Source organism: Muntiacus reevesi, chromosome 1, assembly GCF_963930625.1.
Source record: "Muntiacus reevesi chromosome 1, mMunRee1.1, whole genome shotgun sequence".
Lineage (NCBI taxonomy): Eukaryota > Metazoa > Chordata > Mammalia > Artiodactyla > Cervidae > Muntiacus > Muntiacus reevesi.
In genome coordinates, this window is record NC_089249.1 from 21,655,776 (window position 1) to 21,675,617 (window position 19,842).

General features: G+C 58.3%; 1 protein-coding gene across 3 annotated transcripts in view; it reads right to left on the reverse strand.

Moving 5' to 3' along the window:
- The window catches only part of ELFN2 (extracellular leucine rich repeat and fibronectin type III domain containing 2), a 51,991-nt gene extending 34,261 nt beyond the window's left edge, over positions 1-17,730 (reverse strand). The window contains exons 1-2 of one of the 3 annotated variants that reach the window (XM_065921639.1): positions 17,432-17,730; positions 8,565-8,709 (exon numbers count right to left, since the gene is read on the reverse strand). The gene's annotated coding sequence lies outside the window, so the exon portion shown is untranslated. Of the gene's footprint in view, positions 1-8,564; positions 8,713-17,000; positions 17,046-17,431 lie in introns of those variants that run through there. The other 2 variants (XM_065921631.1, XM_065921649.1) reach the window with 2 other exon arrangements.
- Positions 17,731-19,842: the final 2,112 nt, after the last annotated feature.

The window sequence follows — 19,842 nt, forward strand, 5'->3', positions numbered from 1 at the left end:
CCCCGGAAGCCGGATGGCCCAGGCTCAAATCCCAGTCGCACCACTGACTCCCTGTGTGACCATGGGCAGAAGTCTTAACCTCTTGGGGCCTTGATTTCCCCATCTGTAAAATGGGGATAATGGTATTTTGCTGGATTGTTGTGAGTTTTTATTTCTATAAAGTTCTTCAAACAGTGCCCGCACAAGGTAAATGTGTGTGCGCAGTCACTCAGTCCTGTCCGACTCTGCGGTCCCATGGACTGTAGCCCACCAAGCTCCTCTGTCCATGACATTTCCCAGGCAAGAATACTGGGGAGGGTTGCCATTTCCTCCTCCAAGGGATCTCCCCAACCCAGGGATCAAACCCGCATCTCTTCTGTCTCCTGCATAAGAACCTGCAAACGGGTTCTTTACCACTAGTGCTACCTGGGAAGCTCCAAATGTTATATGGATGTTGTTAAATAGAAGGAATACATGACTCGCTTTGATTCCATGGGCAGCCTGAGGATTGGGGCCCACTGAGGGTTGGGGTAGAGCTGACACTCAAACCCTGGGCCCAGCTCTCTCCTGACAGCACTGAGGTGTCTCCAACTTAGGCAAGAGAACAAAGAAGTTCTGGGACTGACCAGACTCAGGCCCCTGGGGATGAGAGTGCAGCTTGGGGGCCAAGCTTCTGGACCCTGTCCCCACCTCCCGAATCCCCGCTTCTGGGGGCTGGAATTCACCCACCTGCCCCTGCCCCAGCTCCCAAAGGCTTCAGGGACTCTTGTGGCTACTCAGGGAATCTGCCCAGCCAGGTCATAAAGCAACTGCTCTTGGTCTGGGGACCCAGCAGGTGGGGATGGCAAGGGATAGCTTGGCCCCCAGCACTGCTACAGCCATCTTGATCCGGGCATCCTGCTCTGGGGACAGCCGGGGACTTCCTAGCTTGGGACCCCCACACCCCACTGCTCCCCAGGCTCCGGTGGGCCCCGCAGGAAGGAAACCCATTCAGAATGGGGGTCCTGCCTAAAACCCTCAGTCCACAGTGGAGCACAGCCGGCCATACTCAGCCCTGGCAGCAGACCCCCACAAACGAGGGCACAGGGAAGCCGGCTGTCACAGGGCAGCTAGCTGGGTGAGAGAGGTGAGGATTTGAAGTCATGCATTATTAGTGAAAGTGGAAAAACTGTAATTGACACAGTCACCCATAGCATGGACAGCCATGTGAGGGGACCCCAGGTCAAGGTGGATCGGGATGGGTCCCGCTGTGCCCGAGGGGAGATGCCTGGAGCGCGCAGTCACGGCCCCCTGAGTAGAGATGGCAAGTTGAACCCCATGGGCAAAAGGCTGGTGTTCAAGTGTCTGTAGGTGCCCGGAAACATGGCAAGGCCGCCAGTGATGCGGGGGCAGCAGCTGTCCCAGAGCACGTGCCAGGCCCCTAGTTAGAAAGAGGGTGCACACACTCCAACACACTGCAAACACATGAAACCACTCCGGGCGTGTGTGCTCACACCCACGCACACCCGGCTCTAGTCCATCCATCTCCCTCAGGTGGCTGAGGGAAGGATACGAAGGCTGCCCCAAACAGACAGGGAGGGTCAGGCTGTTGGGGGTTGGTACAGGCCAGAGGGTGGGCAGATGCTGAAGAGCAGACAGAGGCCAAGCTAAGAAAGTTCAACCCAGGCCCTGGGTGACCCTGTTCCACCTGCAGTCATTTCAGCCTGGCCCAGAGGTGCCATAGAAAATGAAAGTGCCCAAGCTAGAAGTTGCCAGACCATGTTCTACCTTCAAGCCCAGCCACTCAGGGCAGGGTGACCCTGGGCCAGTACCTCTGTGGTCATCAGCCTGTCCGTGGGTGCAGGTGTTCCTACAGATGCTCTAGATGGAAACCTCCAGACTTCTAGGGTCCTGATTTCCCATCAAATCCCACCTCCCAACTGTCCCCAGGGTCCTCAGCATCTGCAGCTGCCTTGGAGACTCAGATTGTCTCCAAGGACAGCTCCCACCTCAAGCTCCCTCCCGAGTCCAGGACAGAATTTCTGGGTCAGTTGCCATCTCAACTAAGATGGGAATTCCATTTCCAAAGCCCCTCACCTGCCAGCAACCTCAGCACCAAATCAGTAAGCGGAAGAGGAGAAGGAGGATGGGAAGCAGTAGGTATCAACAGCGTTGGCATAGGACTGGATGGGTACCGCCTTTTAATCCTCATAAAAGCCTTTGATCCCATTTTACAGATGAAGACACAAAGGTTCAGAAAATGATCCACCCAGAGCCAGGCAGCCAGCAAGCGGATGAATGAGCTGCGATGGAACCCACGCTGCCTACTCCAAAACTCATTATCTCTTTCCACTGCATCTTGCTCAGCAGGCACTGGGGAGAGTGGGAGGAGCCCCAGTGGCAGACACCCCCACATTTCCTGCCCTGGCATCCCAGGCTTTGGGATTCCACAAGCCACCGCCTGTCCTCAATAGCCTGAAAGGTGGTGGCTGGAATGGCTGTGAAGCCCTTGCCTGCCTGCTCCCAGGAAACCCAAGAAGCAGAGTTAGCATTTATTGAGTATCACTGTATGCCAGGCACAGGGCTAAGCACTTTATAGCATCAGCCTTATGAGGTGGTTACTATATTTATTTCCATTCTGTATGTGAGAATACTGAGGCACTTATGGGTAGAATTGGGGGGAGACCCAAAATTTGAACCCACATGCTTGACCACTGTGTCACCCCCTTTTACAGCACCAGGAGTTTCTCTGTTCTGACCTGCTGGCCCTAAGCCAGAACCCCAGAGTGTCTGGCAAATGCAAGAAAGGCCTTGCTCCCCCAGGCTCTGCTGAGCTCCAGGGCCCCTGAGCCACCATGGCCTGGGGTACCTGCTCAGCTCTGCCAACCCCTTTCTGTAATCTGTCTCCTACTAGGATGCTCAGGGTCCTTGGCTGGCCCCAACTCTACCCTGGAGGTCCAGAAAGAGGGAGGGACCAGGCAGAGTCACACAGTAAGTCAGAGGCAGGAAGGAGCCCTGTCTCCACCTAAGTGCTCAGCCTAGACTCTGCCCTCCCTCTTATGCCTGTAAAGATCGAAGCCGGGTTAGCGGAGCTGTGACCACGGGTGGAGGCAGAGGGTGGGGGAATGGGCTTTTGGCAGCTTCTGGAACTCTTCACGCAACTCCCAACAGCCCTGTGGGCCTACTCTGTGCTCCTCCCTCCAGCCCCATTTCATTCCATCCCCTCCAGGAGCCTGGCAGTGTCCCCATTTCACAGACAAGCAAACTGAGACTCAGGCACACATGACCACTCAGAATCAGGACCTAACCCACCAGGCCTTGCTTCCAACCACAAAACAGGCCCTCTTGTAGGCCCCGCCTTGAATCCAACCCCTTCTCAATCCTCAGGGACCACCTCTTCCAGGAAGTCTTCCCAGAATTCAGGGAGACTCTACTCAGTTGGACCATCCTCTCTTCCTGCACTCAGAAAGCAGATGGTTCCAGAAAACACCCACAATGCTTCCACCCTCAGACTGGGTCTCCTGGGAGTTAGGGCTGTGTCTCCCTCAGACAAGGATCCTGGTGGCTTGGCCTCTCCCCACCTCCCCTAAGACCTGAGGCTCCCAGAGGACAGGGCCACCACACTCTCTTTCCCTTAGACTAGGAGTCCTGAGAGTGGGACTCCCACCCCGTCCTCCTGCACCTCCATTCACAGAGCCCCCCGCCCAAGGCTCTGCCCCAAGCAGGACTTCAGACCACGCCCACGCCCCCTCCTCTCACTCCCTCCTGGCACTCATTCAGGCCTGGCCCGTACCAGGCAGGCTACCCCCTCCCCTGTCTTGTCCATGAATCCCACCTCTGTTGGGTACCACAGACCCCCCTTTCTCCTCCCCAAACAAATGGGGTCTTGAGTGAGACACTGGGATAACCACACACAAGGCTAGATCTATTCTCGGGGTAAGTGAGGCTGCCAGCACTCAGTGCGGGGGAGTTGGGTTGGTGGGAGCGGTCTGCCCATCCACAACCCCTTGAGGTCCAGCCTCTGAAATCAGAGCCACTCTAAGCTCCCATCCTGGAGGGCTGAGACCAACAGCCCTCCCCAGGGAACCCCAGAGCAGACCCACCCCAGACACTTTCATCACTCTCTCCCCTCCTCCAAAGCAGAAGAGACAGAAGTCTCTGAACCTAGGTTCAAATCCCCGCTCTTGTCCTGTGGACGACTTCCCCAAGCCTGAGTCTGGGCATTTGGAAAATGGGTATAACAAACCTGCTTGGCAGGTGCTGCTGCGACTGTGAAAGGGGATACATACAGGAATGGCCCTGGCGCATAGTAGGTGCTCAATTAAAACCTATCTCTTCTCTCTCTTTTTCTAAGGGCAGTAGGTGTGGAGTGGGACTAGAGAGACCAGGCTGCTAGGGTAGAAAATGGCCTGTCCCAGGCACAGAAAAAGTCCCCTGTTCAGAACTAAAAACCTCAAACCCCTCAAGGGCTGACAGTGGGGCCTCTGGGGACTGGGGTGATTCAGCAGATGCTGTTTTCCCACCCTGAGGAGGGGACCATGGAGGCAAGTCTGCAAACCAAAGCTGAAAGCCCACTGCCTCCCAGAAGCCAGCTGAGATCAGCCAAGATAGTATCCCCATTTTATGGACAAGTAAACTGAGACACAGAGTGATTAATTTGCCTAAGGCCACATAGCTAGCAGGCAGCTGAACTGATCTCTTTTGACAATTATGACTGCTACCAAAATCTTTTCCTTCCAGCAGGAGTCTTCCCTACTTAAAGGCCTTTCTGTGATTCTGCCTCTGTGTTCAGAGTAAAGTCTAAACTCTATAGCGTAAAATGCAAAGCTCCCCACAGCAAGGAGGTGTGGTAGGCAGGAAAAGGACTTGATCCAGAATCAGCCCAATCTGGGGTCAAGTGCCAGGTCTGCTACCTACTTCCGGTTGCGTGTCCATGGGCAACTACCAACCTTCCCTAGAGCCACTTTCCTGTGTAAAATGGGACTGATGAGATGACCCTCCAGGTAGCCGGCATGCTACCCATCCATGCTGCCATCAAGTATTTATTGAACATCTACTATGTGCCAGGCCCCATTCAAGGCCCTAAGGACAGAGCAGGGAACAAGACAGAAAAAGCTCCTACCTTCATGGAGCTGATACTCTACGACAGTAGGAGGGTAGATAACAAGTGCTCAGCAGCTCAGTCACATCAGACTCTATGACCCTTTGGACTGCCAGGATTCTCTATCCATGGGAGTTTTCAAGCAAGAATACTGCCTTCCTTCAGGGGTTCTTCCAGACCCAGGGATTGAACTCACATCTCCTGCGTCTCCTGTACTGCAGGAGGATTCTTTTACTGCTGAGCCATTGGAGAAGCCCCATGGATAATAAACAAATAAGCAAAATAGCATAGGCTGCATTAGGGGTTATAAGGAAACAGAAAGAAAGAACCAGAACAATGAACAGAGTGGTAGGGGGTGGGGGAAGCTCCCTGAGGAGTTGACAATGAGTCAGAACAGGAGACGGCCATACCACAAGCCTGAGGAGCAGCAGTGGGCATAGAAGGAACAGTCACTCCTGTAGAAGGAACAGCAAGTGCAAAGGCCAGGGAATTCAATGAGACCCGGAGCATGTGGGAAAATGCCTGGCACGTAGCAGAACATCGGTAGAGAGCAGGTGTCAGTATTACTGCTATGAACCCCTTAAGCTTCTTGAACCTTGCTTTCTTTCTGCTTCTGGAAAATGAGATGCCGTGCGGATTCAAGGGACTCCTAGATCTCTTCCACATATCTGAACTCATTTAACAGAACACTTGTTCCATTATTATTCCTCCTATCTTGCAGGTGGGGAAACTGAGGCTCCCGAGATCCCACAGCCCATAAACGGCAATATTAGGACATGAATCTGGGTCTTGTAATCCTCAACTCTTGCCCCTGCCAGTCTTCTGTGGTCTCACTGCACTTAGAGCAGTCGGTTCCTCCTCTACCCCATCTGAAGACAGCTCTGATTATTACAAAGCCTCTTGGGACTAACAGAGGTCTGTACCTGGTTGGGCCCACTTCTGTCATTTGGGGCCACCCAGGACCATCCCTCCCCTCTTACCCAACTCAGTCTGAAAGGTGAAGAAGGCTGACAGGTTCTAGAAAGAGGAGCTGCCACTCCAGGAAACACCCCCCTGTAGGTTTTAACTTCATTCCCCTGCCTCACATCGTCAAGGTGATCTAGCAATTCTCACTATGCCCATTACACAGATGAAGAAACTGAGGCCCAGAAAGGCAGAGAAAAGTTGCTAGGCCCACCCACCGAGACAGTGGCAGAGGCAGGATCTGAACTCAGATCTCTGGCACTGGAAAGAGATCCTGCTGGTCACTTCCCAGACCCCTCAGATGTCCCTCTTTGTATATCCTTTTCGGTCCCTTGCCTGGCTTGTCCTCTGGTGGTGCCAAGAGGTTAACAGGACAGCCTTCCCCTGATACTTCCAGGGTACCACCAGCCAGGGGTGGCTGAGCTGGCTCAGAACCCTGGGCCCTGGGGAGGAAGCCAAGGGGCTGCGGTACCCCAGCACAGCTAGGGGTACAAGGCCCACAAGACTAAAGTGCACGCCCAGGCCCCTGGAGCGAGCAGGCAAGGAGCACCTCACAGGGAGCATCAGACAGGGAGTCAGCCTGGAGCACCAGACAGGGAGTCAGCTTCCATCCTGACTTGACAACCAGGCCCTGCCTCCTGCTTCCTTGATGTCAGGTCAGCAGCTCCGCTGCTCAACGAGCACAGAGAAGGACAAAATGAGGTAGATCTCTGGTGAGAAGTCACCCTGTCCACCCCAGGCAAGTAAGAAAACCATTTTAAAGTCATTCTTTTTAAAGGAATTACGATAATGGTGGTAGCTACTACTTCCTGAGAGTCTGCTGCATGCCAGGAACCAGGGCATCCCAGAAGTTATCTCAGGTGACAGCAACCCTGAGAGGCAGAAGCATCATCTCCATCTTACAGAAGGGGAAACTGAGGCACAGACTCAAACAGCCGTAAGCAACAGAGTCAGGATTTAAACTCTGTGCTCTTCCGTGTTGCCTCTTAGTGACATTAAAATGGAATGTGTGCTTCTGGAGAATATCTGGGGACTGAGACAACTCTGAATAGGGTGGGGAGGCTCTGGAGGAAGGAGTTAGGCCTGAAAAGTTGGACCTTTGGGGAGGCAGGCAGCCAGGATCAAACCCCAGCTTCAGGGCATCTGTGCTGTGTGACCTTGGGCGAGTCTCTTCCCCTCTCTGATACCTCAAAGGCAAGCATCAGCGCTGGCCTTCCCAGAGCTCAGCAAACACGAAGGATAGGGACAAAGTCATCTGGGGACAAGGAGGGAGGACGTGTCCAGATGAAGGATGAGTGAGGCCCTGAAGAGGGAGAGGGCTCAAGGAGCAGAGGCAGGAGCACTTGGCCACGAAGTGCGCAGGAGGCCTGGGCAAGAGGAGGCCATGGGAGAAGGGATGCCAGGGGTGTAGCAGGGGCCCCAGTCTGGTCTGGACAGGGCAGGGTGAGCAATGGGAGCGGAGAGCACAGCTCAGACTCACCCAGTGTGCCTCACTGCCCCCACCAAAGAACCCTCCTTCAGCCTGTGCCAGCAACACCAAGACCAAAGCAGCAGCCCCTCCCCCACTGTCCCCTCCTCTGGTCCTCCATGGAGCACCCACCACCCCTACTCCCTCCCTCCACAAGCCCCCTCCAGAGCACCCAACACCAGCCCTCCCCTGGGGAACCCCAACACCTTGCCCAGCCACAGCCCCTCCACATGGGGACCACCGCATCTTAGAGACAACATCTCCCTCTCCTTAGCAACCACCAACACCAGGCCCAGCCAGCCAGCCTCCTCCCTCTGTCTCCTCTCTCCATGGAGACCACAATGCCACAGAGGCAGCTCCCTTGCCACGGCAACCACCGTCACTCAGCGCCCCGCCTGGACAACAACTCCCTCCACGTGGCCACCAGCAGCAGAGCCACAGTGACAGTGACAGCCTTGGCCTCTCCTCTCCGGGCCGCCACCAGCCCCAGCTGGGACAGCTCCTGCCGGCTGCCCTGCCTGTGGCCTCCTAGTGTCAGACTGCCTGCCTCCTTCCAAGTTCAATGACACTGGATGCGGCCTAGTTCTGATGCTGCCGGTGCTTCTCTGCTCCCAGCTCACTCCCATTCCCTCAGGCCACCCCACATGAAAAGGCCCCCACCTGAGGCAGAAGAGGCCATGCTCTCCCAGGCCATCCCCTGGAAACCAGTCCTTCCACCCCCAGCTGGGCCACAGATGCCCCCGGGGCTCTGGGGCTCAGGCAGGCCCAGTTCAGGCTCTCAGCTGGGCTACAGGGCAGGAGTGGGGTCTCTGAGCCAGCAGGGGCTTCCTCCCCGCCCTTCCCCAGTGGACTGCCCCAGCCCCTCAAAGGCCTGCGTTCTGCCAGCTGCCTCGCAGGCCCTGTGGAAGGGAAGCTGGGGAGGAGCAGAGTGGGGGGTGCCTGCAGCTGGGGGCAGGGGCGAGGGAATAGGAGGCAGAGGCCAGGCTACATCACGGGTTTTCAAGGCCAGGTCATGTGAGCCGTGATCACACACAGCCACACACTCACACACCGTGAGAAGGACCCTGTCCTTACCAGATCTCTGCAGGCGGAAGGAGCCCCTCTGACCAGCGAAGCTCTGTCTCTGGCCTGGTCTCAGGCAGGTCCCCACGGTAACAGCAGCGGCAGAGGCAGCAGTGGGGTCTCAGGTGCGGCGGCAGCTCCTCACCCAAGTACTCTCCTTCTGTGAGGAGGAGGAGGAGGAGGCAAGGGGAGAAAGGGGAGGGAGGGAGAGGAGGGGGGGGGACAGCAGGAGGGAGGGAGGAGGGAAAAATGCTGAAGTCTTGAAGGGTACACTCACTTCTTTCTTAGGTTTCCCATGGCAACCGAATATACCACAAATGAATATCAGTGTGAGAAGAGGGAGGGAAGGAGTGGAAGGAGATGGAGGCAGAGATGGAGAGAGATGGAGGCAGAGAGATGGGGCGATGAGAGCAAAGAGATGGAGACAGAAAGATGAGGGGGCAGAGACAGGGAGGGGAAGGGGCTCGAGACCCAGACGGAGGGATGGGGACTCCCCACCCTACCCCACAAGGTGCAGGAGTGAGAGGAGGGGAGGGGCGGGGGCCACAAGACTTCTTCCAATCTCTCCATGGCCCCTGGGCAGGAGGTGCAAACAACAGATGGAGAGATTTTCTGGGAGCTGAAGGGCCCCCATTCCCACCCACCTCATCCCTTCCCATGTCCTTCACTCCTGGCTGGGCCCACAGCCTGGAGGGTCCTCCCAAGTCATGGTCCCAGCCTCACACCTCACTCCCCGTCACAGACACACACCCAAGTGGGGATGGCCACACACACCCCGCACTGACCTGATGGCCGGTACCCACGCACACCCCTCCAACCACGCCACCCTCTTCTTAGTCACCTCAACACTGACTGGGCCCGCCCCCTTCTACAGCTGGGCCTCTTCCTCTCTACTGTAGGGAAGAAGCACCCCTCCCCTACCCCCAGCACATCTCTTGTTCGGAGCTTTGCGAGGACCGGCCCCCACCCGTGGCCCCCACCTGTGCTCTGCCGGCTGTAGTGTCTCTGCCCCACTGCTCAGACACCCTTAGAGCAGCGTACCTGCCTGACCTCCACCTGCAGAGACTCACAAACCCCCTGGCAGACATGCCGAATCTGCCCTCCATCTGCGCGCACACGTGCACATGCATACAACTCATCCCGTCCCGCGGAGGCCCCTCTCTGCCTGGCCCCACACCTCATCAGCCCAGATGGTACTCCAGGCCCTCCCCCGCAGGCAGGGGCTCACACCTCGGCCCCCTCGACACGGCCATTCACAAACATATTGTAGACCCACCGCGTGCTGACAGCCAGCGGCAGCAATGAAACAGAAACACACACTCAGCCAACCCCCCCCACCCCCACCGTCCCCGCGATGCCTCAAATCCACCAGTCCCAGCTGGAGCGGATAAGGAAGCAGCCAGCTAGCTCCAGCTCCAGGTCCGGAGGGACACTCTCCCCAAGCCACCGGGCTCACACTTGCCCCTGCACCCAGTGGCCAACAGGGATGGGACGCACCCTGCAAGGATGGGCTACACACTACAACCTCGCACACACACCAGCACCCATGGGTCACACCCAGACAGCAACCAACCCCCCAGAATTTCACTCTCCCGCAGACACACGTGTACACACAGACCCTGAGGTACTGGACCCAGCTGCCCACAGAACACAGACACGGGGGCGTCTGCCCTAACTTGGCGACTGGCACATGTGTCAACACACCTGAGTCCCTGCCAGACACAGGTCAACACACCCACAGAAACACACCGGCCCCTGCTCACTGCGGACCATACCCCATACACACCCAAACGAACAAGCCTACAGGGGCCCCTGTAGGCACACACAGGCCAACACAGACGTGCATCCCCAAGTTGCTCACACTGGGGGGCCACTCTGCACACGCGTGAACACGCCTGCATCCCCGCCCATCTTTCCCAGCGCAGTTCACGGAGGCGCACCCCAGCCGGCCCACACCCACCTGACCCACACACCCCATCGAAAACACGGGGCCTCGGCGGGTCCTCCTCGGCCCCCTTTCCGTGGGCGCGGGCCGGTTTACGATCGCGCGCACCGCGCCGAGCCCAGAGGCCGTGAAATTGGCTTCGTGCGCCCGGAGATGCGGCTGCAAATTCTAAACACAGGAAAGTAAGGCAGAAACCTGGCCAACGCGGCCGGGCCGGCGGCGCGGGGCTGGGGCTCCGCAGAGGGACGGGCGGCCGGGATGGGACCCCGCGGGGTCCCGGCTGCCGCACTGGGCGGAGGCCGTGTGGGCTTTCCTCTCCCCGCCGTCCTCCTCCCCCGCTCCGTCCTCCTCCCCGCCCCTCCGGCTGCTCCGGCTCCGGCCCCGCCGCCGCGCACGTGCCCAGGAGGGGGCCTGGGTACACCGCGTGGGCCAGCCTGGGGACTCGCCCTCTGGGCGGAGACACCCCACCTCCCGCCAGACCCCGGACCTGCCTCGGCCAGAGTGCCCACCGGATGAACCGCCTCGGGCCGCCGCTACGCGACTCTGCGTCGCCGCCTCCTCCGGGACGCCTTCCCGGCTCTCCGCCCTCCTCCTCCCGGCAGCTCCGCTCCGCACTCCACCCCTGCCTCTGGCCTCTGCTCACAGGCACAGCCGCAGGCTCAGCTCCACCCGCGTCCTCTCACCAAAGGCGGGGAGACGGGAGGGCATCGCTCCTTCCTAGATGCTGGGGCAGGCCCGCTCCAGCCTCACTTCCTCCCCACCCCACCACACTTCAGGCCTTTACCAGCAGTGAGGCCGCGAAGCGTGACCCACACTCTGCCTCCATCTCTCTGTGCAACAGCGAGGATGTAGAGGGTCGTTCTGAGGGTTTGATGAAGGACTCCTTGAGCAGGCTTACAACAGCAGTCGGTGAACACGAAGGTTATTAGTCAGTGTTAGTCAGTATGGGCCTAGATCTTAATGTTGTGTCACCCAAGAGAGGGCGCCTAGCTCCTCTGTGTTCAGGCCCACTTTGTAAATCAGATATGGCTTTGGTGCCTACCAGGTTGCACTGGAGAGTTGGGAAGATCCCCTGGAATAGGCAGCAGCCTCCTCAGCTGCCATCCACTCCGCAAACAGCGTGAATTCATCTTCCGGAAATGCACTAAAAATGCAGGTTCCTGGGCTCCCCATCGACCCTACTCTCTGCCAGCAGGGCCTGAGGATCTGCATCTAAATCAGTACCCACAGACTCTGATCCTCTCTGACAGAAAGGATAATGCTGGATTTCTTAGCTCTGATTTTAGGGTTATTTAGGTTGTTGTGTGGTTGATCCCCAAACTTCATGTCCAGACTCATTGTCCCAAATTCCACTCCGGGCTTTCCTACCTCCAGACCTCAGCTCACATGGTCTCCACCTGGCATGCCCCCACCCTAGAGGCCAGCTGGACCTCTTCCACAATCCTCCAGCCAAAATTAAACAAGATAATAGACAGTGTTTTGCCCTGAGCCTGGCTTGTAGCGGGCATGCAATCCTGGGGACTCTGCAGTGCCCAAAGCGGAAGCCATCCCCTCTCCGGCTCTGCTTCCAAGGCCGGCTCAGCACCAGTCCCTGGTCTGCCAGGTCACAGACTAACAGGGACCGCCCATCAAGCAAGCCCTACTGTGTGCAGGCCCCATGCCAGGCGCCTGACAGACAGACAATCCAGGTGTCTCGTGTCTCCTCAGGACAGGAACTCATCTCTGGGGGTTCCTGTCTGAGTCCCAGACACAGCAGTTATACCTGAGGGAGACATCCTTGTAATAGTATGTATGTGTGTGCATGTGAACTGAATACAAAATACATCAGCCCATTCTCAGTAGCTGGGAGATGAAAGAAAGCTGTTCAACAAGTACCTTTTGAGGGCATGCTAGTCTCTGCCTGTTTGGAGCTGACACTGTGAGAGAGGCAGACAGGAGACCTCCCCCCCACCCGCCCCAGGTAATGACAAGGGCAGGGAAGGGAGGATGGCAGGCAGGCTGACCCCACAGCCTGTGTCTCCCCCCAGATCCAAGGAGAACTGTAGGGGAAGAGAGGCAATAGAGACAGGCCAAGGAGGGAAACTGAGTCAGCCTTGAGGCTGGGCCCTTGGGAATGGCTCCCTGCTTGCCCAAGAGAGGTGGTGACCAGTGTACATACACACACACAGACACACGCGCAAAAACATGCCCTGCTCCCCTCCCAGCCCCTCTATACACTCCAGCTGGGAGGTATGCTGCTCCCAGGTTCTTCTCATGCTTCCTCGGGTTCCCCTAGCCTGGCTCTAGAAAACAATTTCTGTGCATTTCAGGGAATGAAACTACAGGCTGAAAAGAGAGAAGGCTGGAGACACACACACACACACACACACACACCCCAAGCCCCACTCCAGAGAACCAGGAATGAATAAAGGAGACAGATGGGAAGGGGGAGGGAAATCATCTAATTGACACCTACTATGTGCCAGACACAATGCTACATGCTTGTCATTCCCTTATGTAACCAACCCGAGTTAGGAATTCAGTACCACTACCCCCCCCCCCCCACCCTGTACATTGAGAGACAGAACCTTCTGGAAGTGAATTCTCTTTCCCGGGACACACATCAAGGAGACAAAGAGGCAGAAAGGGGACCCTGAGCTCCCGCTCTTCCACAAGTCAGACAAGGAGAGGGAGGGGGAGTGGTCCAGGGGGCCCCGCTGAGGCTTCGACAGCCTCAGGCCTGAGGAAGATGGTGATCCTACAGCAGCATCCCCTCCATTACCCAGGAGAGCCCCTAGGGAGCACCCACTGTGCGCCCGGCACTGTGGGAGGCACTGTGGGAGAATCTGGGAGCAAGGACCTGCCTTCCAGAATGTCACAGGTCAATACAGAGGGAGGGGGCGCAGGGGCTGAGACCCAGGAGCCTCACTGAGCTTCTGTCCCTGCAGCCACACCCACTGATTCCCTACAGCAGGGTCACTGCCCCAATTCCCAGACAAGCAAAGTGAGTCCCTGAGGGGTCCCTCAGAGAGAGGGGAACCCCGAGATGCCCCGGGTCCCCTAGCAAAAGGCTTCATCAGTTAATGGTTAACAATGCAAAGAGTACACTCATAGGTCTTCCAGTCCTGGTTCTGATGCTGTGTGGCCCAGAGCTGGTCAGTAACCTGTCTGTTTCTTGTCTGGGAAAGGAGGAATAATAACAGCTGTGCTGCAGAAGGCTTACTGGGATTAAACAACGAGTACGCCTATAAAGAGCTTCCCACCAGGGCTGGCTCTCAGTACAGGCTCGATGAATATCAGCTAATATCATTATTATTATCACTATAATTATTGCTGTCAGCAGTACCATGCAGCCAGCGCCCTTCCCCTAGCACCCCAGGTGTAAGCTTGCTCAGGTGGCTCCCCATTCCTCAGGGGCTCTCTAGGGCCTCCCTGGGGGCTGTCTGCAGAGCTGGGGGTGGTGAGAAGGAGGGGATTATATTATTCCAACCCTCCCAGACACCATCCCCAGTACTAGTGACAGCGCCTCTGCCCCAGGTGCTCATTGAGCCAGGAGAAGGTAAATTTAATAGAGGATTGGGCTGGGACAGCGGGAGGCAGAGGACTGAGTTAACCTGGACTATTAAAGCTTTCCCCAAAGAGGCCTGACTTGTTAAGGAGACTTGGGGTTTAAGGCAATCTGCTTCCTGGCTGTCGGGTCTGCACAGTGCGCTGTCACAGCAGTTTTGGAGCGGGGGACATGGGGGGGGGGCGGGTGGCAGGATGGAGGGCCTGGCTTGGGGGCACTGGAGCTGAAGTGGTGAGAGAAGCTATGATGGGTACCATCCCGACTGCCCGAGGAGGTGCCACTCTCTCCCGCTCAGCAGTAAGCCTGGGAGGCAAGCAGCCGCCACCTCGGAGACAGACGGGGAGGCTGATCCCTGCGTCACACACGGCCAGGACACAGCAGAACTGTCCCTGGAACGAGGACTGTGTCCACAGCAGGCATCCCGCCAGACCTCAGGGGACAGGGAACCAGCCTGGGGAGCAGGCTCAGAGCCCCCGATGAGCACCCCAGGCCGACCCCACTACAGGAGGCTTGGCGTTGGACGCAGCCGCTCCTATCAGTCGGGCCACCTCGGAATCTCCTGGGGCGCCAGAACAAGCAGGCACTGGACTGGAGTCAGGACGCCTCTACCTCCGCCACTGAGCTCCCGGCCTTGGGCTCCTCACCCTGACACTTCCCACTCCTCGCCCCACTGCAGAGAGCTCCCTGTCCCTCTGTTAAATGCAGGTGCCCTGCCCATCAAATGGGGGTCTCCCCACACCCACCAGCAGGGGAGTTCTCACTAAGGAATGAAACAACAATAGCTCACTTTACCCTCTGGACCTCAGTTTGCTCATCTGTCAAATGGCCACACAATAGCCGGCCTGCCAGCCTCATAGGACTGCCATGAGGATCCAAGGAGAGAAAAGAGAGCTCTTGACAAAGTTCGACTTAAAGCAAAACAGGGAAAGAGCTGCTTTAGGTGGGGCGGGGGGTGGGGACAGAGGGCCAAGGGATGGGGCTCACTTCTACCATGTGCTGGACATCTGGCCCCCCGGAAGCTCACTGCTTCCTGTAATTCCCCGCTCAAGTCACTAACCATCTCCCAGCCGACAGATGAGAACTGGAGGCCCAGAGAGATGATGGGAATGTCTGTATCACAAAACACAGATCGGCAACATGGAATGAGAACCAAAGATCTCTGGCTCCCTCGCTGTGACTGTTTTCTGTTGTCACCTGCACTTACACGCGCACACACACACACACACACACACACACGTTCACCCACCAGAACACAGTCACCTAAAGGTCTGTGTGGCCTGACTGGGATGGGATGGAGAGCAAGGACTGGTGGGGTGCCAGGCAGAGGGCAGAGAGGGGACATGGGTAGGAAGAGGCAGCAGAGATGTGCCATTGGTGGGGCAGGCCTTGTGGAAATGGGTCCCACATCCACTCAGGAAATGGGGCTTCTTGGGAAGGGCTGCTCACTCCAAAGCTCCACCCCTCTCCCCTTCTCACCTCTCAAAACACAGGGATGTGACCCCGCTGAACCACACACCCTCACGGTGACACCTCCCTCACCTGCCCACTGACATCATCCTGGTCCTTGGGGGTGACCTCTCACACCGCTGTCCCAGTGACGTCACTGGCAACCTGGAGTTGACGTCACACCCAGAGATCCTCACTGACGTCACACAAACACACCCCCCTGAGACCCCCTTCAGTTACTCTGCTTCCTTCCTGCCCCGGGTTCGATGGCCCAGAGTTCCCACTGGTGTACACAGCTCACTCAGGATGGGCATTTACAGACAGCACCTGTGTGTGTGTGTGTGTGTGTGTGTGTGTGTGTGTGCGTGCGTGCAGGCACAGACCTTACTCTCCCCGGACACATGTTTACACATATATGTGGACCCACATCCCTGCTGATGGCCTAGACATGACACGTCCCACAGGTGCCCACAGGCTCTGAGAACAGGTGTGTAAGCCAAGCGCACACACACACAGAGACACATGCAAATACTCTCCCCCCAGGCCGCTCCCCAGATGAAAATGTCCCTCCGTAACTAAATCTGGTAGCCTGGGGCAGGCAGCTTCCACCACATCCCTCCAGGTGCTGCCAGCACCCCCTCCTCCCCCCTTCTCTCCTCCGACAGCCTGGCCTGCTGACAGCAACAGCCGCAGCCCAGACACACACACACACTCTCCTGTCCAACACCTGTGTCTCAGCAAGGGGATCCAATTGTCCTCCAAAGGCAGGCACTGGGGTGGGAGGGGTCCAGGTGGAAGGGACATAGCAGGGAGCCCAGAGCTGCAGAAAGTGCCTTCAAGTACCACGTACCACGTTTCTCCGGAGCTGAATCCAGCAAGGGTCAGCCCACCATCCCAGTCAGCTCCCTCCTTGGGCACGCCTGACACACCACAGTCTGGCTGCCTCCGTCCTGGACACAAACTCCCCCAGCTCACACGTAGACAAACACACAGACTCTCCCCTCCAAATATTCTACTGGACCACAGACAGAGAGAGAGAGAGAGAGAGAGAGAGAGAGAGAGAGAGTGTGTGTGTGTGTGTGTGTGTGTGTACAGACAGAGCGGAGTCCACCTCTGCACACAGCCTTGTGTGCGCACACAGAACACACATCCTTCCCCACGTGCACACATCATCTTACCAACCAACACACCCACCCCCTGCCCCCTCTTCTGCCAGTTGTTGGAAAACACACACACACACACACACACACACACACACCAGCATTGGCCCTGGCCCTGCCAGAGCTGCAGTCTGCCGATTTCTGCTGCCTCGCTGCTTGCCCCACACCAGCGCCACCAGAGGAAGGGGCAAAGCCTTTGCAAAGGTCCCCACCCCCTGAGAGCCCCCACTCCCCAAAGCTGGTCCTCTTACCAAACCATCGCCCTCCTGCGGGGTAGGGGAGTAAAGCCCCACCCTAGCTCCCACCCCCCCACCTCAGCTGTCATCCCGCACCAATCAACTCCCCCTTACCAGCTAGAAGATGAATTCCTTGACCCCCGCACCACTCCCTGAAAGAGGGGTGCGAGGGAGGGCCCCCGAATCGCAAAGATGGGGGCAGAGAGGCGCGCCGTGGTGCTGGCTGGTACGACCGTCCACCATCAAACCGCTGCACCAGCCCCGAAACTGCTCACCTCACCGACCGTCCTCCTCGTCCTCCCACCCCGCCTCCGTCCACCACCCCCAGCCCCGCACAGGGTGGTCCTCCCCCGAGGCGGGGGGCGTCTCTCGGGGATCCCCCGACCCAGGAGGCGCCGGGGGTGGCTTTCCCCGTCTCATCCTCCCCCGGCTGGGTCCTCCTCCAAGCCCCACCCCCATGGCGGAGCGGGTGTCCTCCGGCCCCAGCGCCCACTCCCACCGTCTGGGCCGGCTGCGGGCGCTCGGATCCGAAGGAATTCACTCACCTCCGGCCCCTGCCGGGCTCCGGGCCGAGCACCGCCTCCGATCGCGCCGGCTGCGGGGCCTGCGCAGGAGTGTGAGGGCGAGTGCTAGTGCGGGCGCGGGGCGATGCGCTCGGCGCCCGGCGGGCTCGGTGCGTGGCGTGTGTCTGTGGCGCGGCCGGTGTGTCTGTGAGCCGCCGCCGGGTGCGCGCAGCCCCCGCCGCCCGCCTCGCGCCTCTGCCTCGCCGGGGCCCGCGCCCGGGAGGGGGCTGGAGCGCAGCGTGCGTCAGGGGCCGCGGCCGCGGGCTGTCCGCCGCCCTCGCCGCCCGCGCCCGCGCGCTCCGCAGGCCTCGCCGCAGCGAGACCCCTCCCGCCCCCTCTCCAGGCTCGATGCCGCCGCGGACACACGCACGCTCACAGACTCACGCCCGCCGGGCGGGGGCCGCGCCGGGCTCCGCGGCTGCTAGCCGCGGCCCCGCAGACGGCTAAGTCCTGAGCACGCCCTGGCCCCCGGCCCCGCTGACCCTGCGGGGACCCGGTGCCACCACCGCCCCCGGCGCATTCAACAGCTGGAGGCAAACTTACGGCGGGGCGAGCCTCCCTAGGTGCGCGGCGCCCCCCAGCGCCCGCCCGAAGACGCCTGCAGCCCCTGGACTCCCCCCTCCCCAGCAGTGGAGCCCCCTCACACCCCATTCCCGATCGTCGGTCCTGTGCTCAATCCCTGGCAACTGGAGGAGTGTGGCTGCTGCGTCCCCATTTTACAGGCAAGACAACTGAGGCTTGAGGAGCTCAGGGAACCCCCCAAGGTCAGCAGCCAGCTTGGTAGCAGGAACAGTGCCACGAGACTCCAGGTCTCCCTGTCCTTGGGCCAGGACTCTGGGCGGCGCTCACTACCTTTCCCCAGCCCTGCGCAAAGTATGGCCAGGGGCGCATTGGGCTCTGCTGTAGCCCAGAGATGCTTCCTAAGGCCTTCGAGCCTTAGCCTCTCGCTAGCCACCGTCCCCCGCATAAACACAGAGGGAGGAGATGCAGGAAGAAGCTCTGGCATGAGGGGCCTATAACCCCCACCCTACACACACACACACACACACACACAACTTGGGCACACAAGCACCCAGTGAGAAAACTTGGCTTATGTCCCTCCCGTGCAGAAACAGGCCCCTCCTCAGCCGCTGGGGCCCGCAAACCTACTGGCTGAAGCCCTGCTCCGGACAGGCCTTATGCGTCTCAATCACTTTTATGGGGCCGCATGCGCCAATGCCAGTCCTCAAGTCGTGCACAGCAAAACGGGCTGCAGGAACTCCCAGAAGAAGCATCTCATCCAGGCCAGGAATGGAAGAGACTCTCTGGAAAAAGCCATTGCCTGAGCTGAATCAACGGATGAGTAGGAGTTGGTCAACTGAAGAAGGTGGGGGAGGATGTCCCAGACTGCGGGAGCATCATATGCAAAGGCACAGGGGCATGAGATCACCTGTTGTGTGCGAGGAACTCCTCGGAGTTTAGGTGTTACTAGAGCATAAAGAATCTGTTCAGAAATTCCTCCATTCTGTCAACTGAGAACCGAAAAGCAGGTCCAGGATGAGGCAAGGAGAGCAGACAAGCTCTGAGAATTAGGCCACCGAGGTCACGGTTTCTCCAAGTAGGAGCAACTGTTGGGCGTCCCACTTCTGCCCTCCACAACTGCACTCCAAGCTGGCTGGCACACTCCTACCCACCCTTCAAGGCCCCTTGCTGCAGACCCAAAGAAGCCATTACGTTGTCTCTGCCCTCTAAACTGAGCTCTCCTAGAGGTCAGGGACCACATGGGCCATATGGCCCTGCACAGGGCCGGCGAGAAGCAGGGTCCCAGTCCAGAGTCCTTGCTAGAAGGAAGGACTCGCGCGCCGCACCGCCCACCTCAGGCGGATGCACAACAGCTTCTGCGCCCTCTGGTGGATCTAGGTAGCAACAGCAGAAAGCTCCCCCAATCTACCCTATGGCGGAGGCTCTGCGGTGCAGAGGCCTGCCAGAGGCGGGCGCTGGAGGAGGTCCACCAATTCTGCTACGGCCCAAGAACCTCAGCAATGATTCCAAGGAATACGAGGCAGCAAAACAGTCTGTTCTGCTTCAGTTTGCATGACTTTCCTAGTCCTCTGCCAAAGGACAAGGCACACCCCTTTCTGAACCTCGTGCCCCCGTGTGTGCCAAGTGGCTTTGGTCGTTGTCTGACTGTGTGAGCCTGTGAACTGTAGCCCATCAGGCCCCTCTGTCCATGGGATTCTCCAGGCAAGAATACTGAAACGGGTTGCCATGTCTTCCTCCAGAGGATCTTCCCCACTGAGGGATCGAACCCATGTCTCTTAGGTCTCCTGCAATGGCAGGCAGATTCTTTACCACCAGTGCCCCCTGGGAAGCCCCTCTGAGCCTCAGTTTCCTCCTTTGTGATATGAGAGTAA